This window comes from Mesoplodon bidens (assembly GCF_964165515.1).
Source record: "Mesoplodon bidens genome assembly, chromosome: 2".
In the NCBI taxonomy this organism is placed as follows: Eukaryota; Metazoa; Chordata; class Mammalia; order Artiodactyla; family Ziphiidae; genus Mesoplodon; species Mesoplodon bidens.
The window spans coordinates 169567943-169590195 of NC_138177.1; the positions used below are offsets into that span (position 1 = coordinate 169567943).

Consider the following 22253-nt stretch of genomic DNA (forward strand, 5'->3'; position numbering starts at 1 on the left):
CACAAACAACCAGAATCAGGTGAAATAACAGGCACTCTCAACATAATTAGAGCAAAGATCACACACTCAGAGACAAGAAATGGGGCATTTGCTACACACAAAAAGATGATTTAAAATGTAACATATCTAAGGAATCAGCTAAGTTAAAAGAGAACCACTAGCAATTATTTCTGAGAATGCAAGGAGGATTGGTGAGGTTAGAAAAGGGTGACCGTAGCTTTTAGCAGGCCCACATTGCTCAAGTTCAAAAGCAGCTGTCATTTGGTTTTTTCTCTTACACTGCGGGCCTGAAAGGCAGCAATATATAGTGTAAGGGATGGAGATTTTTGTATTTGATACTCCTGGGTTCATGGTAGTACCTTTTTATATGTATTATCATTGTTGTTTCTAATATTATTATCATCACTATCATCATCATTCCATCCCAAATGTTAGTCTACTACTGTTCCAATCTTTGAGATTTGTAGCAATACCTGAACGGCCTGTGTGCTTTCCTAAGGTACGTTCTGGTCACTGGGAAATCCAGGTAGCCAGAGCAGCTCTGAAGAATTTCAGATTCTAAGAGTCACCTTTGGGGATTTAGGAAGCTGTCTACCGAGCTCTATGGTACATATCAAGTAGGGATAATACCTTGCTATATTCTGGGATTTACACCTCATCCTTCCATTTACCTTTGTTTTACAGATGAAGACTAAGGCTCAGGGATGTTAAATGGCTTGTTAAGGGCCACAGAGCTAACAAGGGGCATAACTCAGCCCACGTCTCAATTCTCAAGCCATAGTTCTTTTCTCTATAATATGAAGGCCTCACTGGAGGCCAAGACTTAGCTACCACTTCTGCAGATTATTCTCCCTTCCAAGAGCTCAGTAGCCATTAAGAAGTATAGCTGTCAACTCTTGGTTACTTTACAAGTACACTTACAGTCTCACCCTGAGGGGAACTGTTTAGTGAGGCAACCACATCCACTGGCCCATCGGCTCAGGAGACTGTACTTCTCTCAATTACCAATTCATGTCTCGTGAACAGAGTTAGCTGTAATGGTATCCTGCTCTCTCTTTTCCTATTCTATCAAGGATATTATTTATCAAATAATCACAAATAAGAGCTACTAATAAGCACATTTTACATGTCACCCCCTTTAATACTAATAACCCAGCAAGATAGTTAAACCCAATTTATAATTAAGTCCCAATAGTGGAGAGGTTAAGGAACAGGCCCAAGATCACATACAAAATCAGTAGAGGAACTGAGATTTTAATCCAGTCTAACTGAGTCTTTTAAAGCTCATGCCCTTTTACCCACTAGAACAATTTCTCATACTTTAGTGTGCATAAGAATCACCTGGGGATCTTGTCAAAGAAAAGATTCTGACCCAGAAGGTCTGCAGTGGGATCTGAATTCTGCATTTCTAATAAGCTCTGGGTTGATTCAGATGTTGATAGTCCAAGGAATCCTCTCTGAATAGCAAAGCACTATACAACATTGCCTGTTCTCAAATCACATTTTTTCACATCTAATTATTATCAAATATGTTTTAAGCAACCCTTCACCTCTAAAAAGTTCCAAGTCATCCTCAAAACCTTCCCTTTTGCACCTGCCCTTGCTCCAGTCAGAACAGCTTTAAGAATAAAATCTACAAAATACGGAAGATTCTAATAACCAGGCCTTAGGTGAATAGCTCTGTGGCCTGGCACCAACCAAAACTCCTTTAGAATGCATTCCAGCAACCCGGACTTCCAGGGCTAGACAAGCTTCCCTGGCTGCTGCCAAAGTAAATGGAGGTCAAACTGTTCCTGATCTAGAGTAAAGTGGTCACCTGAACCTGGTTAAGCCTTGGCAGGTCCTAGGATGGTACAGCCAATCAATAAATGTATGCTGAACTGGACACAGTGAAGAGATCTGGGCTCATGACACTATATATGACCTACTGTGACATTTCCATTCTAACTACTATGCCCATCTGTCTTCCCCCACAGAACAGGACAACTCTGCTTGTCTTCCATAGCCTTCCATACCCAGATCCCCTAAAAGCCGTATCGAACAGCATTTCAAGGCCTATATTCTCTTTTGTGGTATAAAGTCTAAATAAAGATTAAGGCTTAATATTATGTGCTGCCTTGACAGCTGGTAAAATCAAGAAGGCCTCAAATGTCCTAACCACAAATTCCAGTACCCACTCTGCTCCCGTGGACAAGGTCCCCTAGCCAAACAATCCTCCTTATCAGAGGGGCCAGGAACTGTTCCTGTTTATTCCTGGGTAGTGGGTTTCAGTTCCCTGCCAGCCCCCAAAATTATTCAAACAAGCCAATCACATCCTCTGGCATAAACCAGAAAGCACCCACCTTCTTGATACTACAAGCCTGCCTCCCACAGCCCCTGGCTGTTAACTCTGCTCCTGTGTCCTCCTCTGGGGCTGTGAGTATAAACCGCTTTCAGTCTCATCTGCCAGTGTCCAGTGTTGTGTGCTTAGCCATCCCCACAACCCTAGGGTAGGAATCCCTCCCTCATCAACGAGGTGAAGAGGAGGTGATTAAAACATCGTTTTTTGCCCAATCCACTGATCTCTGCTCCTTTTCCTATCCTTGAATCTCCTGAATGCCTTTAGTAAGGTCATTAACTACTCTATGATGGTAATGATGTCCAGCATTTGTTCTAAGCTCTGTCCATACATTTTCCCACTTAATTCCCCAAACATCCCTATGAGGTAGACACCATTATTATCCCTAATACACAGATGAGGAAACGAATGTCCAACAAGGTTATGCAACTTGCCCAAGACCATACAAGTATTGAGTGAGAGCAAAGCTCAAATGCAGATCTACCTGGCTCCCTGTTCTTAATTACTACCTTAGTCTTGAGAGGATTTCGGGGCTCAGTGCTATCATTCCTCAACTCCTCTCACAGACAGAGATGTGTGGCTAGATGCCCTGACAGGATCACCTGCATTTGAGATGCCATGTCTTTTGCTGGTCTCTGCTAAAAGATGGATGGAAATGCATATCTGGGAAACAGTGCTATTGGAACAGGCCAGCTGGCTTGCCAGGAAGAGACTGGCAAGAGACTTCCCTCGACGGCTTGACCTTAATTTACTAAAGGTCTAGTCTGGTTATCAACCTCATAGATACAAACACCCTATCCTGTAAAAGTCTCAAAATTAATCAGACTTGGGGAGTTTGGATAGTACTGTCTAAACTTATTGTATAAGAGAAGAAATATAAATCAGAAAGTCAATTTATTAGTTCATTTATTAGTGAAATATGCCTACTCTCTGCAGTCATCTGTGAAAAAATTCCAGCAGCAAGGTCAAGTATAATCAGAAAGCCTTTTAGGAATCACAGAAGAGACTACATCTCTCAACATTCAGTGGTGGCCTGGTGCATCTATTTTTGTCATGGAAGTAAATGCTTGGGCCCCAGACTGGGCAGGTAGAGTCTGAGGGTCAATGTCCACTGCATGGGCACTGCCAACTGACATTCTGTCTTGTCCCTTCCAATACCAAGTTCCTGGACTCTTCTGCGGCTCCAGCCTCTCTTCTGATACAGTTAAACTTAGCTCTGTCTTTGAGGTGACCTTGTGCACTTCACTAATAGCACTGACCACATGCTAATTTTTCAGTCTCTCAGAATGTAAGGAGTGCCCTCTGGTCGCTCCCGCCCTCAGGCTTTTCTTCCCGTGCTCCAAACCTCTATCCATAGCAGATCAGAACTATTCCTCCTTCAAGGAGCCTAAGCCCAATGAAGCGCTCAACTCCGAACTTATCCACCTTCTAACTTCCATCTGGGTCATCTGCCTGACACCATGGTACCAGATTCAGTCCTTACTCCTTTTCCCTTGGTCCGCTCACTTCCTCCTTCCTTCCTCCCATGCACTTCTTTCACCTATTACTCTGCATCCCTTCAGGTCACTCTGCCACAGATCACTAAAACTTAAAAAAAAAAAATTATTTATCAATCACAAACATGAATGATTCCTGATCAGAAGGATAATAAAAATCCGAGAATTTTGCAACTAGAATTATCTGTGGAGACTATGTAATTCAGCCCACTCATTTTCCAGATGAAGAAGCTGATAGAAATTCAGTGACATGGCAAGTCACGTATCTAGGCAATGGTAGGGCCAGACCCAGGACCCAGGTTTCTGGCCTTTCAAGCTAGCACCTGAACCAAAGTACCAAACTCCTAAGTATATACAACAGGCCGTCAGTAGGGAGGGCTTCCTATGTACCTGACAGACTGGCAGCCACTAGCACCAGGCGTGTTATATAGTTTACTATCTTTTTCTTTGAATGTTGATTAAATATCAGTCATTGATAGATCTTTCAATGAGAAAATATTTATCCTCAAGCCATAAAACTGCCCAAAAGTATCTTAGGGAATATATATGATGGCAAATTTCCCAATCCACTGTCATTAGTAGAACTGTAAGGGAGGTTTGTGACTTAACAAAAACAACAAAAACAAGGGACTTCCCTGGCGGCCCAGTGGTTAAGATTTCACCTTCCAGGGCAGGGGGTATGGTTTGATCCCTGGTTGGGGAGCTAAGATCCCACATGCCTCCCAGCCAAAAAACCAAAACACAAAACAGATGCAATATTGTAACAAACTCAATAAAGACTTTAAAAATGGTCCACATCAAAAAAAAAAAAAACAATTTAAGTAACTATTTAAGATATTTAAAAGATAATATATTCACGAATAACTTAACTGAGGTCAGGATGGAGAAGGCCTTTCTATGCATAAAGGAAACAATACATTTACAAGTGATCAATAGATTTGACTACATATAAATGAAAACTTCCCAAAAAACCACCACTAACAAAATTAAAAGATAAATGATAAACCAGTGAACACTTCATGTCATATGAAGTGAAAAATAAGCAGTTAATATTAGAATAGAAAGATGATACAAAAATAAGACAAAAATTAACATTTAAATTTTTTAATGGACAAAGAAAAACAGATAATTCATAAAAGAAATAAACAGTCAATAATCCAATAAAAAGTTCACCCTGATGAATAAAGAAATGCAAATTAAAACATTAATACTATTTAGGGGCAAGCAAATTGGAAAAGTTTTCAATGACAATATTTCATTGGGAAACAGTGGTTTTAGACCATGGATTCTGATTTAGCAGACTTTGGTTTGAAGCCTAACTTGGACATTTACTCAGTGACCCTGGGCAGGTCACTTTAATCACCGTGAGCCTTAACGTCTTTACAGTTTTGGTGTGAAGATGAAATGAGATAATGCATCTTAAATGTTTTAGCAAAGTGCCTGTCAACAGCAAATGCTCAATTAAGTGTTAGCTATTATGATAAAAATATTTGCATTAATAAGGCAGGGAAGGGAGCAATGAGGTACCTACACAGTGCTGATGGGAGTGTAAACTGGTAAAAATCATTCAGGGAAGTAATCTAGTAAGTAATCTGCTCATGTAGAGCTATAAAAAATGTCCTTGGAGAGGGACATGAGAATTTGGGGGGATTGAGGAGGATATACTTTACGTGCACTGTTTGAATGTTTTACCAGGATGTGTTTTACAGAATATATCTGTAATATATATCAGTTGTATAATTAAAAATTAAAAAAAGAATGAGACTCCTATGATATTAGAAGAAAAAAATTGTTAATGTTTACTCCTTTAGACCCACTTCTAAGTATCTATCTATAAAGAGATAATAATTAGAGATATAATATTTATGTACACTGTATTCAGAGCAATAGATTTAATGGTAAAAAACTGGAAACTTAGATGTATAATATGAGATTTTTAAAGTAAACATGGTATATGGACATATTATAGAATATCATGTAACCATTAAAACTCAGGCTCTCTATATGGTACCTACAGCACAAGTAACCAAAGGAAAAAAAATAAATTGGACTTCATCAAATTTAAAAACTTCTGTGTATCAAAGGACACTATCATGAAAGTAAAAAGACAATCCACAAAATGGGTACAAATATTCACAAATCATATATCTGATAAGGGTCTGGTATCCAGAATATATAAACACAGTGTATCAAAATAAGGTATTCAGAACTCTTACAACTCAAAAATAAAAGGACAAATATGCCCATTTTAAAATGGGCAAAGGATCTGCACAGATATCTCTCCAAAGAAGATATAAAAAAATGGCAAATAAGCACATGAAAAATGCTCAACATCAGTAGTCACTGGGGAAATGCAGATCAAAACCACAATGAGATATCACTCCACACCTACTAGGATGCTATAATAAAACAAACAAACAAACAAAAAATACAAGCATTGCTGAGGATGTGGAGACACTGGAAATCCTATACGTCGCTGGTAGGAATGTAAAATGGTAGCCCCACTGTGAAAAAAAGTTTGTCAGTTCCTCAAAAAGTTAAATACAGATGCAGCAATTCCACTCCTAGGTATATACCCAAGAGAAATGAAAACATATGTCTACACAAAAACTTGTACACTAATGTTCACTGCAGCATTATACATTAACAGCCAAAAAGTGGAAACAACTCAAGCATCCATCAACTGATAAATGGACAAACAAAATCGTGTTTATCCATACAATGGAATATTATTCAGTCATAAAAAGGAATGAAATAATGATAGTGCTACAAACATGGGTAAACCTTGAAAACATGCTAAGTTAAAGAAGCCAGACACAAAAGGCCACATAGGGTATGATCCCCTTTATATAAAATGTCTAGAATAGGCAAATCCATAGAGACAGAAAGATTAGTGATTGCTAGAGGTTGGGAGGAGGACTGGGGAGTGAATGCTAATGAGTATGGGGTATTTTTTTGGAGTGATGAAAATGATCTAGAATTAGAAAGTGGTGATAGTTACACAGAGTTTGAATTGTATACTTTAAAACAGTAAATTGTATAGTATGTGAATTATATCTAAATAAAAAAATTTTAATTAGGCTCTTGAAGATTTTTAACAATGTGGTGAAATGCTCTCAACATACTAAAAGGAAAAAAAAACAGGATGCAACTGTATATATAATTTCAACTTGGTTTAAAAATATATGTACATGCATACATACATTTGCATTGAAAAAGACAGAAAATATATTAAAATGCTAATGGTGGTTATCCCTAGGTAGTATCACTATGGGGGACTTATTTTCTTCTTCATATATTTCAAATTTTTTCTACAGTAAACATGCATTATGTTTATAACCTGCAAATTAAAAAACCCAGGTAGGTTTGTTTGGCTTCAAAGCTAGTGTCATTTCCAACATACTATATACTCATAAGACATTTATTTAGCTCCTACCATGTACCAAGCAAAGTTAAATAAGACATAATCTCTGCCCACAAGGAATTTACATAACTCTAGGGTGGGCTCTGAACCCAAGTCCATGGACTGGGAAGGGGAAGAGGCATCTATAATGCTCTTTAAATTACTGGACACACAGTGTTATTCAACTGCACACTTTCTGGGAGACAGGTCATGAGCAGCAGTGTAGCTCAGTGGTTAAAGGCCGGAGCTAGAGCCAGACTACCTGAGTGTGAAGCTTAAATGCCCAATTACAAAGTGTGACCTTGGGAAAATCGCCTAAACTCCATGGGGCATAGTTTCCTCATCTACAAAATAGGGGTAATAATAGTACCTCTCTCACTGGGTTGTTGGAAGATTAAATGAATTAACACAGCTAAAGCACCAGCATTATATGCTGGGGACACAGCAAGTGCTCAATAAACTGATTAGCTGCTAGCTGCCAGCATCAGCGTCAGCGTCAGCGTCATCATGATCAGCACTACCACCACCTCACCACCATATTCTCAAGGAGGTAGAGACAGGAGATTAAGGACCACTAGAAACGTTGATTTTCACGTCTCAAAACTGGCAGCTAGCATCTGATTCTTGATAAGCCTATAATAACCATTACATTCAACTCATTTCTTTTTCCAGATTCTCTCAATCTCTAATGAAACTCTTCTTTTGAGGTGTTCAAAACAATGAGGCAAAACATCAAACTGTTTGGCATAACAAACTGCTTGTGTCCTCTTATCTTTTGTCTAATTCAGAGAAACAAGCAAGTTTTCAAGGCTATTATAATGGAAGGAGGCTTTGAGAGACTTATCTGCCTTTCCCCTGCCTTTCCGGGCCATGCTGCTTTGATCCAGTAGTTCATCAACGATGACTCTTCACAGGCCAAACTGCAAAATCTCCTGAGCAACATATTCATCTAATGAGTGGCTGGGGATTGTGACTGCGTTACACCTAAGGCCGACTCTTCCATCCTGCAGTCAAGACTCTCAACAAGCAATCATCACTTCAGTGCTTTCACATTCAACCTCTTAGGTGTTACAAAAGACCCTTGGCTTCATCACTGACACTTCTGTCCTGACCTGAAAATGTGGATGAGTTCTGCGTTTTCACCAATCTGATTATGATAATACACTTTTCTTCAGGGGGGAATAAATCTCAACCACACAGTAGCAAATTCCAAAATCAAAGATACCCATCTAATGTAAAAGTAAAGAGCTCAAGCAACTGAAGAATACCAAAACAGGCCTTGTGACTCCGGAGGCTGTGTGTTTAACAGTAAAGGTTTAGGGCACAGGCTGTAGAGACAGCTCGCCCGCGGGTGAATCACAGCTCTGCCTCTCTTACCAGCTATACAACTTGAGGCAAGTTGCTTAACTCTCTGGGCCTCAGTTTCCTCATATGTAAAATGAGGATAATATTAGTTTTATCTCATGGGGTAGCTGTAAGCATTAATAAGCCTCTGTTAGTGAGTCAATGCACATGAAAGGCATTTCCTATAACATTGTAAATATTCATTAAATGTTAACAGGAAGCATAAAAATACACCTGCCAAAATATTTGTTTTTACAGTTTTGGGCTGTGTGATCAGTTCACAGATATACTGTTTTTCATTTTTTTAAATATTTATTTATTTATGGCTGTGTTGGGTCTTCGTTGCTGCACATAGGTTTTCTCTAGTTGCAGCGAGCGGGGACTACTTTTTGCTGCAGTGTGCAGGCTTCTCATTGCAGCGGCTTCTCACTGTGGAGCACGGGCTCTAGGTGCGTGGGCTTCAGTAGTTGTGACACACGGGCTCAGGAGTTCTGGCTCGCAGGCTCTAGAGCACAGGCTCAGTAGTTGTGGCGCACAGGCTTAGCTGCTCTGCAGCATGTGGGATCTTCCGGATCAGGGATCGAACCCGTGTTCCCTGCATTGGCAGGCGGATTCTTAACCACTGACCACCAGGGAAGTCCGATATACTTGTTTTTAATCACTCTGCCTCATCACTTATATAAGTTACATATGTATCTTCTATATACTGTATGTCAAATATTACATAATTTTTAAAAAAGAATTTATAGACAATCACATTGCAAGTTTCACAGCTGAGTCAAGCTAGGAAAGGGAGAGGGTTAAGCCTCTCATAACAGCATGCTGGACTATATAATCTGAGAGATTTCACACAAAGCCTTTAACTCACTGAAATTTAATAGGAGATACAAAGAACTTTTGAAATCACCTGCTCCAATTCCCTCATTTGTAGATGAAGAAACTGAGGCCCCGAGAAGTGTTACAAGATCTTCCAGTTCACTAATAACAGAAATCAGACTCTTCTGTTAACTATGACTCAGATATATACTTTTTAAGTGGAAAGTAATGAGGAAGACATTATGGAAAGGGGGGAAAGAAAGACATAGTTTGGAAGGGTTAAGGTAGCAACCTAACAATGGGAGCTAACATTTTATGAAGATTTATTATATCCCCGACACTGTGACAAACATTTTGCATGGGTGCGCCTATATAATTTTTGCAAAATCTGGGAGGTAGTTAATATTATTAACTCCACTTTAACTGAGAAAGTGGAGACCTAGAGAGATTAAATGACTTGCCCCAAATCATAAAGCCAGTGAGCAGCAGTCAATAAATGAACCCATGCTGTCTGACTCTGGAGCCGGAACCTTTACCACTGGATATTGCCCAAGCTTAAGAATTTAAAAAGCAGTGAAGCGCTTGATCCTTGAGTCTTTCTCCTACATTTTTGGTAACTTCTCTGTTCAGAGGCAGTGCAAAGATACACAGTAAATGAAGTAGTTTTTAAGGAAGAACAGATGACCTTGATTTAGAGCCTACTTATTCCCCGCTATATGAGGCACCATACACACATTACTCTGGCCCCCTGACTTGTCCAAGGCCATACAGCTGCTAATAGTGCCACTGGGGGATATGGAGCCCATGCCGTCCCAGCAAACCTCCAAGACCCATTTCCCAGCCTAGTCAGTGGACAGTGTGTGCTTGTCTGTCCAGCAGATCTTTACTGAGCTCAGCCAAATGGCCTTAACTGACTTGAAACTACACAGAGAAGAAATCAGCATACTCCCTGCTCTCAAGGAGTTTATGGCACAGCTGGGAAGGAGAGACCACTTTCAGCTTAAAATCCTTCTTTTCTTCTACATTGTAGTTAAGCAGCAGAAGCACTGAAGAGTCTATGGAGCCCCAACTTCCTGTGAGACTGTCCTATGACCCTACTCAGATCACCCAGCCTTCAGGACACTTCTGTGTATATTTCATACATGAACTCCATTCTCTTCTCCCCTTAGTACTGTAAGCTTTTCCTCTTGCCTTTGAAGTGGGAATTATTTTCATCTCTATCTTTCTCCCATCCATCACCAGGGATTATGACAAGAGGGTTAACTTAAGAAACTAACATCAAAAAAAAAAAAAAGCAAAAGATGATAACTTCTCTATTGTCTTTAACGTTTGGAAAGAGCCTATGGGATTCCATAGTATTTGCTCAAAAATGTTCAAAGAAATACATGGAAAACTTCATTTTCTGCCGCCCAGGAAAAAAAAATCCAGAACTCTAGGGACCAATTATTCTGCTGTCTTGGACTTTGACCTTAGAAAGTCTCCCTCTGGTTTAAATCTGACTGGAACTGAGGGCAGTTGACAGCAGAGTACCAGCTAGAAGAGCAGCTTGTGTCTAGGTGGCCAAATTTAATGACTGCCAGGGCTCCTGAGCATGATTCAGAAGTTATAGTACCGTACCAAACCTACGGGCTAAATGAATAAGAGCAGCAAGCTTCACTGTTGTTTAAATTTATACGTTCTTACTACTTTCCCAACATCATGCTAGGAGCTGGGTACTCAAAACAGTGACAGGCCTTTAAAAATGAACTAAGATCAGATTGCACTAACAAAACTCTAAGACAAAGAGAAAGCAGAGCAAAAGCAAAGAACATAAGAGAAGCAATAAAGAGGGAGAGAGAGGAGGGTTTACTGTTTGCAAACGGCAGAAGTGAGGGAAATATTTGTGATGTGAATTAGAAGGGAAGACTTATATAATACTACTACCAGTTACAGTTTAGAAGAGTAGCTCTTGACCATCTCCCTTGCTTCTGCTTTTCCCTGGCCAGTTTAAAATTTTAAAAACAGGGGCTTCCCTGGTGGCGCAGTGGTTGTGAGTCCACCTGCCGATGCAGGGGACGCGAGTTCCTGCCCCAGTCCGGGAAGATCCCACATGCCGCAGAGCGGCTGGGCCCGTGAGCCATGGCCGCTGAGCCTGCGTGTCTGGAGCCTGTGCTCCGCAACAGGAAAGGCCACAGCAGTGAGAGGCCCGCATACCGCAGAAATAAATAAATAAATAGATAGATAGATAGATAGATAGATAGATAAATAAATAAATAAATAAAATTAAAAAAAAATTTTTTTTAAACAATCTTAATAAGGAGCTAAAAAGAGTTGGGTTCTACACCTGACTTTAGCTCTGTAACCTTGAGTTACTTAATCTTTCAAAACCTGTTTTCTCAAGTGCAAAATGAGTGAACATGTATATGGGAGCTCATAATGCTATTCTCACTTTTATGTTTGAAATTTCCATAACAATTTTTTAAATGGGGATAATAGTATCTATTGCTTAGTTGCTGTGAGGATTACAAGAAATTGTGTAAAACACTTAGTACAGTGCGTGGCACTTTTAAGGTGTTCATTAAATGCTAACTATTATTATCAACATGGTATTTTTTAAGTTCTGGGATGGGGATAAGGAGGAGAGCAAAATGCTATGTACCAGTGAATTAAGGCTACAGACTGCAGACTGAGGAACAACTGTGCAAGGAAAACCTTCCCAAATATACTCTTATAGGCTTCTCACTCTTTTATTCACTTTTTCCCCTTACTGCTTTATTCATTCCATTCAACAAACATGTACTGACTGCCTACAGTATGCAGGACACAGAGCTAGGTATTGAGAATGGGAAAGAGAGGGAGACAGACAACAGAAGGGGTTTGGAGGGGACAATATAATGGGATGGGCTTTTGGAGGAGGGTATCTATGAACCACCAGAAACCATATGCAAAAATTTTTGAGTACGTGGGTGTATATAACTTCTCTGAGAAGTTCTGGAGGGATTCTTAAAGGAATTATTTATTTTTTAAAAAGTTAAGAATGAAAGTCTAATAAACTGAGCAAGAAGCAAACAAACTTTATATAAGGAAAAACATAAAATACTCTTGAAAAATCACAAAAGTAGCCTTGAGCAAATGGAAAGACAGACCATGATCTTGGATAGAAATATTCAACATCATAAAGATGTCAGTTCTCCCTAAGCTAATTTATAAATTTAGCATAATCTCAATAAAAATACCATCAAGTTGTTTCATCCGGAAATTAGACAAATTTATTACAAAGCTCATATGGCAGAATAAACAAGCAAAACAGCCAGGAAAACTCTTAAAAGGAGCAATATGAAAAAACTAGCCCCTCCAGACAGTAAAACAAATTACAAAGCCTCTAAAATTAAGATAGTTTTGTAATGGCATATGAATTGACAATCAATGGAACAAAACAGAAAATCCAGTAGGAAACCCAAATGCACATAAGAGGTTAGTATCTGCTAAAGACAGCATCTCAAATCAGTGGAGAAAAGATAAGAGCTTTTAATAAGTAGTGCTGGGACACCTGGCTGGCCACTAGAAAAAAGATAAAATTGGATCCTTCCTCAAACCAAATGCCAAGATAAATTCCAAATGGATCAGAGTCTTAGATACTAAAAAAAAAAAAGAAAAAAAAAAGTGAAACCATATAGGTACTAGAAGAAAACACTAATGAATTCCTCATAAATTGAGAGTGGCGCAAACTTCCTAACTCTGACTCAAAATCTAAAGTAATACACTGAAAGACTGATCATTATGACTATGTAAAGATGTAAATTTCTGTACAGCAATAACACTACATATGTAAAGTCAGACACGTGACAAACTGGAAAAAATATTTTTGTAACTTATACCACAGACATTGGGCAGATATTCTGTAACTCATAAAAGGAGAAAATAAAATTAAACTATACTGAAATATTATTTCTTACCTAACAGACTGACAAAACCCCAAAACTCTGGCAGCAAGACTCAAGAGAAACAGAAAAGAAGGGTCAGGCATGAAATAAAAACTTCTATGAATACACCTTGCTGTACAGTTTTGATTTTGGAACCATGTAAATGGTTTTCATAGTTAAAAAAACAAAATTAGATTTTTAAAATCAATTCTTAAGTTTTAAAACAAATGGGTCTGTTTATCAAGTTGGTGGCATAACCACATAGAGAAAATAATTACATGAAGTGACTTTGGGACAATGTTTGACTATACAACTCAAATAGCATATATTCTAAGGACAAAAGGAACCACATAGAAAACTAAAACAACATTCAGTAATCTAATGGTCAGGACAGACAGCAGCATTGCTACTTGCCTGGTTAATAACATGGCCAGGGAAATCCAGAGAGAAGGAACAGCCCGGAAGCCCCAGAGCATGGCCCACAGTCCAGGAAGGGTGAAGTTCCATGTTGCCCATGGAGTGTTAATGACTGACGCTCAAGTAGAAGGGTAAGAGGGGAGTGGAGAAAGCGCTAAGAGTTGAGGCTTGAGGTGGGCACAGCCAGGGCTTGAGGGCAGCCCAAGCCATGCCAAGGAACCACACAGAGGGCAGGCAAGCCATCTTGGCGTTTTAGCCTGGAGAGTACCGTGTTCCCATCTGTGCTTTATAAAGATCACTGGCGACAGTGTACAAAATAGATTGGATCGGAACAAAGGTGGAAAGCTGGCTGGCCAGCTACAGACTGCTGCGCAGTAATCCAAAACAAGAGATTACAGCGGCTTTAGCCAAAAGAGAAAGGGGACATCAACAGGCTTGCAGTCTAAAAAATGTGTGCCATTTGTGGGTGGGGAGTGGAAGGGGGTGGAGAGTTGAGAGAAGGGGAAGAACACTGGATGACTCCCGGGTTTCTGCCTCTGGCAGCTCCGTGGTGCCATCCACTGAGACCAGGAACCCAAGAGAAGTACCAGATGGAAGAAAACTGCTAAGTTCACTGCTGCCAGAGCCCCTCGTGGGGGCAGGGAGCTAAGGGAGTCAAGAAGGAAGACCCAACTGTCAGGCCACAGTCCCAGAAAGTTGAGAAACAGATGAAACTGCAGAGTTAGATTACCTCTTGTAAGATTTTCTCAAAGTCAGAAATAGAATCATATACTGTTCATTTTTGTTTTTTATATTAAAAAAAGTCAAGTAACCAGTATTTGGAGCCTCAAAAGCTATTATTCACACTTATAATCCTTTGTTTCTAACCTCCCTCAACCTAGTTGGGCCCTTTCCTTCATAAAACATGCCCTATTGTATGTCCCAAAACCAGATTCTAGAGCTTATAGCAGAAGTCACTCATGCAAACACCTTCAGGGGTCAGACAGATGTAAAATCTCTCATGTTTAAATGTAAGCAACTAATTGGTAAACACAACACGGGCCAAACTCTGGCCTAAGCCATTTTCTATTGAGGTCCCATTTTTACAAAATATCCTAACATAAAGATTTAAAAGATATTTCCTTCCTTTTTTTTTTCCTTTTGGGTACTAATAAAACCAGAAATTATATCACAAACTGACTTTTTCAGAGGTCCTAATATTAGACAAGTTCTGAGATAAGTTTGGTTTCACAATAGCAGCTCTACTGTCACAGATACAGAGGGTCTCCAGGACAAATGCAGGGGAAGCATCCTTGCCTCCTGTCTCTGCTTCCTTGAATCTATCCCTCTCCTCCTCTCTCCCTTTTAACCCTACTTTCCTAACCCTGAGGAACTGACTCCACCTGCAAAAAGTTGATGCCTAGAGCCAAAGTACTGAGCTTCTACTACTCTTCCTTTCACCTGTCAGAAGAAACAAATACGTTCATCTGCTAACCAGGTTGTCAAGACAACACGTCCCCATTTCACCAGTCTCATGTAAAATAATGACAATGATCTCTAAGGTATCCCTGAAGCACCTCACTGGGTGAATGCCCATGTTATACACAAACATTCAACTATGTTTGACCAGTTTAGACAGGAAACAAAGCAAGAAAATATACTTTTACATCTTTGAGGTCATGGTCCCAGAACAACAGAAAGTACTAGTTTTAGGGGGATTCTCCTCACTGTTTCGGGTCAGTGGTGTTACATATTCATTGTTGGCTCAGTACCTTTTGAAGGGTCAAGGACCCCTCTGAGACCTGACTACAGTACAAGCATACCTCATTTTATTGCGCTTTGAAGATAGTGCACAATTTTTACAAATTAAAGGTTTGTGGCAACCATGTGTTGTCAGATGATGGTTAGCATTTTTTAGCAATAAAGTATTTTCTACGTGACTCGCTTTATTACAATATTCACTTTACTGCAGTGGTCTGGAACTGAACCTGCCACATCTCCAAGCTATGCCTGTAATGGGCTCTCTTCCCAGAAAAAAAAATGGCATTCACACACAAATCTGCAGGCAAATTCAAAGGATTCATGGATCCCTTGCAACTTGACCATTTACCCCAGATTAACAAGCTAATGTGGATCAGCAATAACATATTTACTTTATCTATGGAAGAAATGAAATACTTGATGTCATGATTTTGAGGATATGGAGTTAAATTACAACATTAGGGAAATGTAAGGAAAGATAGCTTTCTTTCCCTACCTTTCTCTCCCTTGAGAGCTGTAGGAGTCTTACAACTGCACACTCTCTGCGAATGAAATACCGCACCCTCTGCATGACTTAAAGTGACAACCTCATCTCTGAATTTAAATGCCCTTAATATTTAATTATTTCCTCTATAGGTTATAGCTTGCTTTCTCCACATTATCAAGATGATGGCTTTAGAAGGCAGGCTATTGGAGATCCAGAAAACAATATATCCCAATTCATTTTCCTTGTTAAAATCAAAGAGCTCACTCTCTTGAAGAGTTGAAAGAGGCTGAAGGGTCACCGCTTCCCCCCAGGGTGCTGGTACAGGCAGTACTCCAGAAGGGTAATGTAAATACTCAGTATGAGGCAACAGGGCATACCAATTTGCTTTTCAATCTGTTTTATTTCAGCTCAAAGCACCTTTGCAGATAGATAGTCCAGGAAAATAAGCCACACTTTGGTTACACTCAGTCTTCCTCAATCTCCAAAAGCAGGTGAGTATTGCCAAAGTGTGGCTTGTTTCCCTGCGCTGCCTGTCTGCAATGATGCTTTGAACTGAAATAAAATAGACTGAAAAACAAATTGGTATGCCCTGGCTCTTCCTGCAGTTTTATATTATCCTTCAAAGCTAGTGTTACCACCTACTCTTTACTGGAATCCAACAGACCCAAATCACAGAGTAAAACTGCAATACTTTAAATGTGAAAGTCCCACCCAAACCTAAAATAGCAATTTAATTCAGGGCTTGTTGGTTAACATTGCATTAACATGCCACTCTCCGTCCAGTTCCTTGCTCCATTTGCTGGTCTGGATTACATCTTCTGATGACATGTGCAATATGGTTACTGGATACAGTTTAAAACAAAACTTGACATTGCTGATCTTCCTATATGGTTTGCTCAATTTATTACTGCCTCTGTAATTTTTCATGTTCATGAGCCCAAACATCATTTATTTTTACCTATTCAAAAAGTCTACCGGCTTTAAAGCATTCAACATTCTGCTTAAAGTATGCAACATTATTTTGAAAACTTTTAGAGGAAACCCCAAATCATTTGCAAACAAATTCTAAAATTACTACCAACTAGAAGAAGCCTATCATTTTCTTAGAATGAAGGAATGCAAATAGTTTCAAGCTTAAAACACTAAAATGATGAAAAACGCTCTCCACAGACAGTTGTATAATTTTGTTTAAAAAATTAAATCCTATTTGGAAAAGATCCTCTCTTAACAAAACATTAAGAAAAAAAATAAGATCTGTTCTCCTCCCCCCAAAGACAGAAACACACACACACATACCCATGCACACACACCCCACACACACACACGCTCATCTGTAACATACTTCTGAATTTTTGTCATTATTTATCACTTTAAGTAAGTTTCCATTTGGGGTCAAATTTGGTTAGTTTTCTCTAATTGGAATTCAGCAATATGTGTGTAACAAAAAGAAAACACACAACAATCCTTTGAGAAGGTACCATTATCCACATTTGACAAATTAGACAATAACCTGTAACTGGCCCAAGAGCATGCAGCTCTATCAGCAGTAAAGCTGGGTACAGGGCTGGGACTCAGAGCACAAGACTGTGAATCACAACACATTCACTGGCTTCTTCCAGTTCTGTAACTCTCCAAGTTCTTGCCATCTCACAGTCTCTGAACCTACCGAAAAGTTCTTCCTCTCCAATTCTCTCCCCTTTCCCTTCCTTTGGACTGGATCCTTGTCACTCAACAAGTTTCAGCTTAAACTACCCAGAAGAGAGGTCTTTGGGGACTATCCTGGTAATAATAGGTGGTCTCCCAGGTCAACACTGTTTTGTTTGCTTTATAGCAGTTGCCACAATCTGGAGTAACTTGTTACCTCTTTACCGTGTTAAGACACTCGGTTTTGGGTCCATGTTTCACCCTGATAATCATAGCCACAGTGGTGCCTGGTAAATAGCAGACACTCAAATATTTGTTCAGTGAATAGCCCGGCTTTATTTACTATTTACCAAATACCAGGTTGTGGGCACTGGCTAGCAGCTGATACAAGAAAAGGTGAAGTGTGGTCCCTGCCCTTCAAGACCTCCCAAGTTAGTAGGAAAGATAACAAACAGATGGAATAATTCAGGGTGGTCAGTGTGATCAGTTTAGGTTCAGATCGCAGCTCCCTTATGCATTAGCTATGTAACCTTGGTCATCTCTCCTGACTCTGTTTCCTCATCTTTAAAATGGGAATATTAATACTACCTATGTCATAGTGTTGGTGTGAGGATTAAAAGATAAACCATGGAAATAACGCACATAGTGAAGTCCTTAGCACACAGGAATCACTCAGTAAATATTAACTACTGATTTTATTATTATGATGCAATGACAGCTATATATGAAATTATCTTTGTTTACCTGTATGCCACCTGTCCAAGCCCCTACAGAATTTAAATTGCATGGAAGGGCAGAGATTACATTGATCTTGTTCACCACTGTATTTTCAGGGATTTGAATCATCGCTAGTATATTCTAGGTGCTCGACAAATACTGAATGATAAACAAATGTATGCATGCAAGCATGGGTGCTCTGAATCTATTTGTTAGTTAAACTAGTGATGAATAGTTAGGTTTGGGAACAACTCTTATAAAAGAACAACGTCTACTAAGTAGACATGTCTCCAAAGAAGATATACAGATTGCCAACAAACACATGAAAGGATGCTCAACATCATTAATCATTAGAGACACACAAATCAAAACTACAATGAGGTATCACCTCACACCGGTCAGAATGGCCATCATCAAAAAGTCTACAAACAATAAATGCTGGAGAGGGTGTGGAGAAAAGGGAACCCTCTTGCACTGTTGGTGGGAATGTAAATTGATACAGCCACTATGGAGAACCGTATGGAGGTTTCTTAAAAAACTAAAAACAGAACTACCATATGACCCAGCAATCCCACTACTGGGCATATACCCTGAGAAAACCATAATTCAAAAAGAGTCATGTACCACAATGTTCATTGCATCACTATTTACAATAACCAGGACATGGAAGCAACCTAAGTGTCCATAGACAGATGAATGGATAAAAAAGATATGGCACATATATACAATGGAATATTACTCAGCCATAAAAAGAAACGAAATTTGGAACTATTTGTAGTGAGGTGGATGGACCTAGAGTCTGTCATACACAGTGAAGTAAGTCAGAAAGAGAAAAACAAATACCGTATGCTGACCCATATATATGGAATGTAAAAAAAAAAGTGGTTCTGAAGAACCTAGGGGCAGGACAGGAATAAAGATGCAGATGTAGAGAACGGACGTGAGGACACGGGAGGGGGAAGGGTAATCTGGGACGAAGTGAGAGAGTGGCATGGACATATATACACTACCACATGTAAAACAGATAGCTAGTGGGAAGCAGCCACATAGCACAGGGAGATCAGCTCAGTGCTTTGTGACCACCTAGAGGGGTGGGATAGAGAGGGTGGGAGGGAGGGAGACGCAAGAGGGAGGAGATACAGGGATATATGTATACGTATAACTGATTCACTTTGTGATACAGCAGAAACTAACACACCATTGTAAAGCAATTATACTCCAATAAAGATGTTAAAAATAAAAAATAAAAATAAAAACAACGTCTAAATTAGAAAGTGGGGAGTGGCAGAAGTTTGATGATTTAGCCAAGTAGAGAAAATTTTCAGTTGAGGCTGTAATTAAATCTCCACAAGCCATACAAAGATTTGGATTCGATTCCAAGGAAGAACCAATAGTCCCAGTTTGAGAGATGTGAAAGAATGAAGTCCAAGCAGAACAACATGGGTCCCCAGGCAGGGCGCTCCCAGGGAAGAGCTCGATTTGCCAGACCTATACTCTATTACACTCTTAGACAGCTTAACCTCTCAGAACCTGGGCTTCCTCCTCTTACACAAAACAGACACGGACACTTCTAAAAAGTTGTTGGTACAAAAAACCTGTGTATGAAAATAAATAAGCAACTGGCTTACCGTAGGCGCTCGGTAGAACGGTATTATTGTTATTCAAAGTAGGAGAAACAATTCCATTTTGAATAATACACCAATAAGACCGGAAAAGGTAATGGAAGCCAGAGTGGTTGGTCAAATAAAGAGCTCTGGGTGCACAGGGCAGTTGTAACTCGAGTTTCCCACTCCGTGAGAAGGGACCTGAGGAATCCCTGAAGGACAACACTGACCCGGTCTACTTGCGTCTAGAGCTGGGGCCGCCACAGTTTTTCTGTGAAAGGCCAAAAACATTTTCGGCTTCGTGCGCCAAGGGATCAAAGCCATCAGATATCTGTTGCAACTACTCAACTTTGCTCTTGTAGAAGGAAAGCAGTCATAGGCAATACATAAACCATGAACACGGCTGTGTTCCAATAAAACTTCATTTACGGACATGAGAATCTAATTTCATACAACTGTCACAAATTATGTGAAATATTCTTCACAGCCACTGAAAAAAATGTAAAACCTTCTTAGCTCCCGGCTGACAAAAGCGGGGGAGGGAGGAGGGGCGGATTTAGCCCAAGACTCTAACTTGCTGGGGCCCGGGGTCGGGATTTGGCGGGAGGGGAGGAGGGATGAGAGTGCGAGAAGCAGCTGCGAGGAGTGGCCTCCGATCGCGCCGAGGAGCAGGCGGCGAGGGTTGAGGGCAGGTCCCAGGCGGAGAACAGGCCCCAAGCGGGGACTAGGCCCGGCCGAGCGTCCCGGCCGGGACCCCGTGGCCTCTCCCCGCCACAGACGACAGCGGAGCCTGCGCTCAGGGTGTAGGCCGCCCCAGGGCTCCACGTCCCGGGGCGGGGAGAGACGGCCGGGACTTGGCAGAGCGCAGCGGACTTCGCCACGCCGAGGGGTCTCTGTTCGCCCCTCATTCGGGGCGCCTCTTAGGCCACAGCTGCCAAAGGGGTCTCCACGCTGAGTCCCAGCCCCGTTTCTATGGTTACCTGTTCAGCACCGATTCAAACTGCGGTTCTTTATTGACAGCGCCATAAAGGACACGAACACTCCTGCCCGAAGGGAACAATAAAGCTTTCTCCATTCAACAGCGCCAGAGACGCCAGCAGGCGGCCATTTTAAGGCCGGCGCGGAAGAGGTATAAGCAAGGAAGCGGCAGCCCGGCCTGCCCCGCGCGCCACAGTCACGTGCTGGGGGCGGGCCTCACGGGGGCGGGGCACGAGCTCTACACCAATGCTAGCACGCTGGGATAAACCCATTGCTAGCCGCTTCTCTGACCTCTGACCCTTGACCACTCCTTACCCTCCCCACACTCCCTTAGAAAAGTTCTAATCGGTTTCTAACGTCCCTCGCCCGGGCAGCACTAAAGTTGAGATCTTATCTCAAACAACGGCAGAGAATTAGGCACAAAAGATTTCTTTCCATTTTTCCAAAACAAGTTCACGTGCAAGGCGGAGACGTGACGTGAGCCGCGCCCCAGACGCATTCTCATTGGCGGAGAGGCTTGGCTCGGACGTAATAGGCTAACAGACCCGTATCAACCAATCGTGGCATCTTGAAGGCATTTTGGTCCCGCCTCTCCTTCCTCCCCATTTTGCGATGTAGAGGCTTGTGGGTAAAAGCGTTAGTTTTGGTTGTGCTCGGTTTTCTTGTCACGCACTCTCGCACCCTGTGCGTTCCATGTTGGAATTCCTCTTGCCACCTTCACACAGCCAAACAAATGAAGTCATATCCATACAGTATCAAATTAAGTCACATCGGCTCTGGCCCACTGAGCCTCACAATGTCTGTCTGTCCCTGACAGTCATGCCGCCCAAATCCAGTTGTCTCAGTACAAAGACAGGTTCCCTCTTTGGTTACAGCTGTTGCATCCACAGGGTCGATAGTGAGTCGTTCTGAGGGATGTCATTGTCGGACTGACTCCCATCACCGTTTTAATCACAAATTCAACCTACTGGGCAAAACTGTCATTTGCATTGTTGCGGTCATCCAGTTCATAATTTTTTTTACTGTCACTGTCCAGTATGCGACCCCTCTCCATAACCACAAATTTCAAACAGTTCTGTACAATATAGCAGTTGGAATGTGTGCACAGCTGTCACCCTTTCAGTTGTTTTCACCATCATTATCACTCAACTACTTTCACTGCCACAAAATCAAGTCAATATTAGTAGACCCTAACAGGGTAAACAGCTGTCCTTGTTACTGACCATTTAGTCACTTTCACTATTATACTCACATGTCACTGTCACATTCAGGGTCAAATTTACTGTCGGTAACAGTCACTTATGTAGTCACTAGAGTCACACCTACAGCTATTGTGTCTCCTAATCACTCATTTCCACCATCTCTGC

At 40.8% G+C, this 22253-nt stretch overlaps 1 protein-coding gene across 3 annotated transcripts in view; it reads right to left on the reverse strand.

The window, feature by feature from the left end:
• The window catches only part of ZBTB40 (zinc finger and BTB domain containing 40), an 83171-nt gene extending 62149 nt beyond the window's left edge, over positions 1–21022 (reverse strand). For 2 of the 3 annotated variants that reach the window (XM_081226052.1, XM_081226053.1), the window contains exon 1: positions 20889–21022. The gene's annotated coding sequence lies outside the window, so the exon portion shown is untranslated. Of the gene's footprint in view, positions 1–19932; positions 19976–20888 lie in introns of those variants that run through there. The other variant, XM_081226054.1, reaches the window with a different exon arrangement.
• Between the last annotated feature and the right edge of the window lie 1231 nt (positions 21023–22253).